General features: G+C 33.3%; 1 protein-coding gene across 7 annotated transcripts in view; it reads left to right on the top strand.

The window, feature by feature from the left end:
- Positions 1-6,129, top strand: part of MESR3 (misexpression suppressor of ras 3) — a 398,359-nt gene that overhangs the window by 306,777 nt on the left and 85,453 nt on the right. The window lies entirely within an intron of this gene.

The raw sequence follows: 6,129 nt of genomic DNA, 5'->3' as shown, positions 1-6,129 counted from the left end.
TGTGCAAAGTACAAGATATTATAGGGACTACAAACTGAACTGACTAATTTATTGACTGTTTGCTGCGTTCAAGTTGTTTGAAAATTAAACATAAAACAAAGAAAAAAGTAATTCAAGGCGACTAGTTCTTTTTACCTTTTTTAGCTTTGTTTTCATTACAAATGGCTCAGACAAATATACACATCCCAGAAACTCTACGAAATATACGTAAAAACATCTAAAGCTACTGCATCCAGTACGTTTTTTAATCTACCATACTCTGAAATAGTTTATTAATTCAAGTATGTGTGTGTTGGTGTATATTGCCTCAGGTCATACAATAAAAATGATTAAATATATAAAACAAGTGTTTGAAAATACTGATAAGTAATTTTGACAGGAAAGACATATGTTAGGCAACATCTACATCTACACATTAGACTGCCACACTAAACACTCAAAACAAAAAATAAAAATAAAAATTCTGAAATGCAGCTTTAACTGGAAAGAACTTTTATACGGGAACGCGAAATTGATATTGATATTATTGGCCTTAGCAAATGTCCCTTGAGTTCTGAAAGAATAGCCGCATTCCCCACCTTGGCAGCCACGTCACTGTGGATGGATACAAATTTGAGACTGTGAAGGACTTCGTCTATCTGGGAACCAGCGTTGACAGTTAAAAAAATGTCGGCTTAGAAATCCAACGGAGAACAACTCTTGCCAACAAATCCTTCTTTGGACTGAGTAGGCAATTTAAAAGTAAGGTTCTCTCTCGATGAACAAAAATCACGCTTTACACGTCGCTAATAATACCTGTCCTGATGTATGGCTCGGAATCATTGACGTGTCGAGATGATAATATGGCTCTTAGAGTGCTCGAGAGAAAAGTTCTCCTGAAGATTATGGGTCGACGGCGAGAATCGAATATCTGCTTTACATAGGTAAGAAGATAGTGCAGAGAATAAGAGCCCAAAGGCTTTGCTGGCTAGGTTATGTTGTGCAAATGGACGAAGACGCTCCGAAAGTATTTCAATCGACACCCCAGCTTGAAAGCAGGTGAAGGGGGTGGTGCAGTGAAATAACTCCCAAATGAAATAACTCCCATGAAATAACTCCCAATGAAATAAGTCCCAATAAAAATGAAATAACTCTCAACTTAAATAAATGAAATAACTCCCAAAGAAGGAAATGAAATAACCCCCAAATGAAATAAGTCCCAATAAAAATGAAATAACTCCGAACTTTAATAAATGAAATAACTCCCAATATTTGCCAGTTATTTCATAATGAAACCACAAGTCCCCAAAAAAAAAAATGAAAAAACTCCCAAATGAAATAAGTCCCAATAAAAATGAAATAACTCCCAACTTTAATAAATGAAATAACTCCCAATATTTGCCAGTTATTTCATAATGAAACCACAAGTCCCAAAAAAAAAATGAAATAAATCCCAAATAAAAAATTGAAATGGTATCTTTATACTATATAATCAGTTACAATGAGATTTGAAAAATACAGCAAACTATTATGAACATATGTAAAAGTTACAATTACAAGAAAACTTGAATAGTGTCGTCGAAGTAAACGTAATTTATTTAAAAAATCGCATTTTTTTTTATGAAATTAACATAATTTATTAAAAGTAAAAAATAAATGGAACAAGTATGCGTAGAACACCTTTCTTTATAGGCGGCCTTTGGCATGGCGTAGCTCACGGTTATTTTTTATAAGCGCGGCCGAAGGCCTCTTATGCAGACAGGTGTTCTACGTAGAATTACTGCGCATCGCGCGATTTTTTATTCCAAATTTTCTATTTTTTTTTGTAAAATAAATAAATAGAGTTAAATGAAAAAGGTCCATTTTCCTCGTTGGTACTATTTAAAAATTGTTCATTCGTTGGAACAATTTAAAGCATCTGGTACCACGAAGCAAGCAGTGAATTAGATAAAATGGCTGTATGCTTGTGTTCGCGGAAAGTAAACAAATAAATCATTAAACTTTACAATAATACGCAAATAAATTTTTTCTTAATTGAAAAAAAATTGCTGTGATGGCTGAATGGTTATAGCAGCGGCGCCTAAACGTTGCCGATGAAGGAATTTAGCAGTTCCCGAAATGGATCTATACAACGAGCTTTGGCAGTTGTCTAAAAAAAAAAAAAAATTTTTATTTCTTCTATTCTATTTTAAAAATTTTTTCAATTAAGAGAAAAAATTTATCATAACAATAATAATGATAAAAAATTATTGTTAGCCTTGAGCTCGACTCGAACCCGCTATCTTAAAATTCAGTAGGCCGATATAACAACAAAAATTGATAATACGCAAATTTAAACAAATGAAAATTGTTGATCGTGGTTTTATAAAAATTATAAAGTGTACTTATGTATAAAATTCTTGTGAAAGTGTTCGTATGTAGATAAAAAGTGATAGTTATACCATGGTAACTTTAACTACTAATTACTAGTAAACTGTTAATAACAATTGAAAATTACTTACTGATTCTCGTTGGGGGACTCCCTGAGGATCTATGTGCAAAATTTTAAAGTTCAAACCCCTTTGGTTTACGAATAAAACCAATTGGTTCCTTAATGTATAGCCGACCCATAGAAACTGTTAGAAAAACGTCAAAGTTTGATAAAATTGTATTTTTAAGAAAATGAAATAACTCCCAACAAAAATGAAATAACTCCCAATGCCTGAATTACAAACAATGAAGTAAGTCCCAATAAAAATGAAATAACTCCCAAAGAAATTTTATTGGGGATTATTTCTTTTGGGAGTTATTTCATTATGAAATAATTACCAGCAAAAATGATGAAATAAGTCCCAATGAATTGGGTGCTATTTCATAATGAAATAAGTCCCAATTTGTATGGAAAATATTTGGGAGTTATTTAATTTTTTTGTTGGGAGTTATTGCATTTGGGAGTTATTTCACTGCACCGATGGGGGTGACCTTCTTTGAATTGGGGAGGCAGGTGAAGAACCTTGGTGCTCCAAATTGGCGTCAATTATAACGAAACAAGTATAGCTGGCGTGACTTGTTACGAAAAGGCCAAACCGCTTAGACTGCTAGGCTTCAATTAATGATGATGGGAAGTTGTCAAATGCTCGAGAATCTTGTGACCACTTACTCGATACCTGTTAAAGATTTTGTACGAAGTAATATTTACTAGTAGGTAGTATTGAAAAAAACACTTTCACATACCAAATTTCATGCAGATATTCCAGGAAAAGTAGAAATTAACAAGCAGACCGTCAGACATAGCTTAATCGACTCAGCTCGTCGTTTTTATAATTTCCGACATCAAACAAGTTAAAACACAATTTCATGTTAATGAACGGTATTAACATAGTTTTTCAAAAAAAAAAGTTTATAAGAAAGTTTTTTTGGAACGAGTTGTAGCTTTAAAGAAAATTTGAAAATAGATTAAAAAATGTTTAATATAACTCAGCCAAACTTCATTTTCTTGTGCTTGTTAGGGTTGTTTTTGTAGCGATAAGAACACTCCCCGAAGGTTTTGGGGAGTGTTATCGATGTTGTTGGTCTTTTGCCGGATGCAGATTTGGTAAGTTACGGTAACAAGCACAATAAAGGTACTACCACGACCATCTCGAGAACGATTTAGTATGACCACATGAAACCTTATAAGCCATGCCGCGGTCCCCTGGGGTCGCCAGGGGTAGGTGAGGTTAACAGATTGCGCTACACAGGCCCTTGAATCAATTTGGTATTTTAGTTGCCTCTTATGACAGACGTACCTGCCGCAGGTATATTCTAAGCCACCTAACCCGCTGCGGCTGCTGCTTCTAATGTAAGAAAGGTACTTGCTTACCCTTGTGCCTTTTCTAAAAACTACATATTTTTACCCTTTTACTTTTACTTAATATATCATATAAAGCTATATACCGAATTGAATTCATTTATTTTACTATATTTGAGAATTATTTTTTTCACAATACGAAAGCTGTCATAAATTTGGCAGAAAGATAAAATGTAGTACGAGGAATATTTCCAAAATGACAAATTCCACATACATAGTTTTATCCTCAATCACATCTATCTCCCTATATCTTATGCTACATATATGTACATGTATATATTCCAACTATAGCTGAGGTCCATTGCATACTGATACAGTTTCCAACAAAAATGTTGCATTTATATCGACGATGTGATCCTGTATTTATCTGGATCAATTTTCGATCCACAGGGTAGCTCTGCTGGTTTGGTCTTTTGTGGTAGATTTTTGACAGCTATGCTTCTTAGCTTGGTAGCATCTACAGATATAAGGTACTAAGTTGTCCTATGTTTCCCAACTTTATTCCAAATCGATCCAAAATTTGCGCCCGATCCATAGTTTTTGCATAGAACACTTCTGCATAAGGCCCAACTACATATTATATATTTAAGTATAGATTGGAAGTTATCTGCGAAAACTCACAACAGATAAACTATTTTTAAATGCCGAACATTGCCTATTTAAATATTAAATAAAATAATTAAAAAAATTGTTTTAAGTTAAACGGTTTTATTGAAAACAATACTTACATGAAGTAATAATAATACTAAAAGCTAGAAAATAATTAGGTATGTCCTAGGTAATAGTCATCACACTCCTCATCAATCTAGGGCGTTGATCAGACAATTAAATAAAAGCGTTGGCCGCGTGAAATTTCTAAAATTGTGAGGCGTAGCATAACCTTATTTAGGTTCAGTTGGGCTTACTTATGAAATTTGACGCGTCCGACGCTTTTATTTAATTGTCTGATCAACGCCCTAGATTGATGAGGAGTGTGATGAATAGTACCTAGGACCTACCTAATTATTTTCTAGGTTTTACTATTATTATTACTTCATGTAAGTATTGTTTTCAATAAAACCGTTTAACTAAAAAAATTGTTTTTTATTAATTTATTTTCAAGTTTTTAGTCTTTATTTAATTGTCTTGTATTTCTCATTCTATTTAGTTCATTTAGTGACTCATATTACAAGGACTCTTTCCTGACAATTTGCTACAATCTAAGTCCTCAATACATAATCCTTCCAAAGACTTTACTCGACTCTGCGCCACGTATGCTTTTCCCTCCTCGGACTCCAAAATATTTTGATGTCACTTCTACCGGACTGTATGTAATATTTGTTCCAAATACGAGCCAAATCGGACCACAAATACGATTTTTGTGAATATCCCGATCCTTGCGCAATCTATCGGTGATTTTCTTTTCATATGTCGCTTTCTATTCTTGTATGTATTATGTGTTACAAATATGAGCCAAATCGAACCACAAATACGATTTTTTTGAATATCTCGATCCTTGCGCAATCTATCGGTGATTTTCTTTTCATATGTCGCTTTCTATTCTTGTATGTATTATATGTTCCAAATATGAGCCAAATCGGACCACAAATACGTTTTTTTTTAATATCTCGATTCTTGCGCCACCTTGCGTTGTTTTTTTTTTCATAGGTCGCTTTCTATTCTTGTATGTATTATGTCTTCCAAATATGAGTCCAATCAGACTAAAAATACTATTTTTTGAATATCTCGATCCTATCGGCGACTTTTTTTCATAGATCGCTTTCTATTCATGTATGTATTATGTGTTCCAAATATGAACCAAATCGGTCCACAAATCCGATTTTTTGAAATATTTCGATCCTATCGGAGTTTTTTTCTTATTATTGTATTGTCATCGGGTTCTGAACTATATTCCAAGTTTCAACCTTGTAGCTTATCGGGCAGTTACTTAAATTTCAATTACAAAATTCGTGCTGGCGGACCGTCCACCCTGTCAAGTCAAGCTAAATAAAACCGTTTAAAAAGTAATACTGCGCCCCTCATAAAATGCAACTTTGTGCCATTCATAATAAAAAAAAGAAAAGTAGCGCAAATGCTTGAAACGCGATTTTAATATGTGACGTCAGAATCAAATAACAAATTTATTTCTAATACACTAACCAAAAAGTAACGAAATAAGAAAGTAAAACTATCCCACTAAAAAAACCAATAAGAAGCAATATATAAAGTTGGAAAAACAATGACATCATCAAATATTTATACTTCAAAACCTGAAGCTATGCATGTTTCGAACTTTGCTATGGTGCTATAAGTGCTGCCAAGTGCTCATCGTATTTAAGTAT

Source organism: Eurosta solidaginis, chromosome 2 (genome assembly GCF_040869045.1).
Source record: "Eurosta solidaginis isolate ZX-2024a chromosome 2, ASM4086904v1, whole genome shotgun sequence".
NCBI lineage: Eukaryota > Metazoa > Arthropoda > Insecta > Diptera > Tephritidae > Eurosta > Eurosta solidaginis.
This window is presented reverse-complemented; position numbering and strand designations above follow the sequence as displayed.